The sequence below is a fragment of the Calidris pugnax genome, unplaced genomic scaffold (genome assembly GCF_001431845.1).
Source record: "Calidris pugnax isolate Ruff unplaced genomic scaffold, ASM143184v1 scaffold464, whole genome shotgun sequence".
In the NCBI taxonomy this organism is placed as follows: domain Eukaryota; kingdom Metazoa; phylum Chordata; class Aves; order Charadriiformes; family Scolopacidae; genus Calidris; species Calidris pugnax.
The window spans coordinates 1-926 of NW_015091164.1; positions in this window are offsets into that span (position 1 = coordinate 1).

Sequence of the window (926 nt, forward strand, 5' to 3'; positions counted from 1 at the left end):
GGAGCGCGCACACGCACACGCACTGCGGAGGAGCGCGGGCACGAGGACGTGCACGAGGACACGGGGACGTGCAAAGGGACAGGGGGACGTGCAAAGGGACGGGGGGGACACAGGTGGGGACACGGGGACGTGCACGAGGATACAGGGACGTGTAAAGGGGACACAGGGATGTGTAAAGGGGACACAGGGACGTGCAAAGGGACAGGGGGGACACGGGTGGGGACCCAGGGACGTGCACGAGGACATAGGGACGTGCAAAGGGACACAGGGACCAGGAGATGGGGACACCAGGGCGTGCACGAGGACACGGGGATGTGCAAAGGGACAGGGGGGACATGGGTGGGGACACGGGGACGTGCACAAGGACATAGAGACGTGCAAAGGGACATAGGGATGTGCACGAGGACACAGGGGACACGCGTGGGGACACGGGGACGTGCAAAGGGACACAGGGACCAAGAGATGGGGACACCAGGGCGTGCACAGGGGTGTGCACGAGGACACAGGGATGTGCACGAGGACAGGGGGATGTGCAAAGGGACACGGGGACCGGGAGATGGGGACACCAGGGCGTGCACGGGGGGCGTGCACAAGGACAGGGGGATGCGCACGGGGACACGGGGCACCCGCGTGAGGACACGGGGACGTGCACGGGCACCAGGACACGGGATGGTGCACGGGGAGAGGGGGACAGCGGGACGTGCACGAGGACCGGGACACGGGGATTTGCACGGGGACATCAGGGACATGGCGACGTGCACGGGGATGGGGGCACGGGGATTTGCACGGGGGCATCAGGGTGTGCACAGGGACACAGGGACGTGCACGGGGATGACACGGGGACACCAGGGCGTGCACGGGGACGTGCACGGGGACACTGAGGGCCAGGCCCCCACTGGCTGGCACGAGGACAAGGACACGGGGAC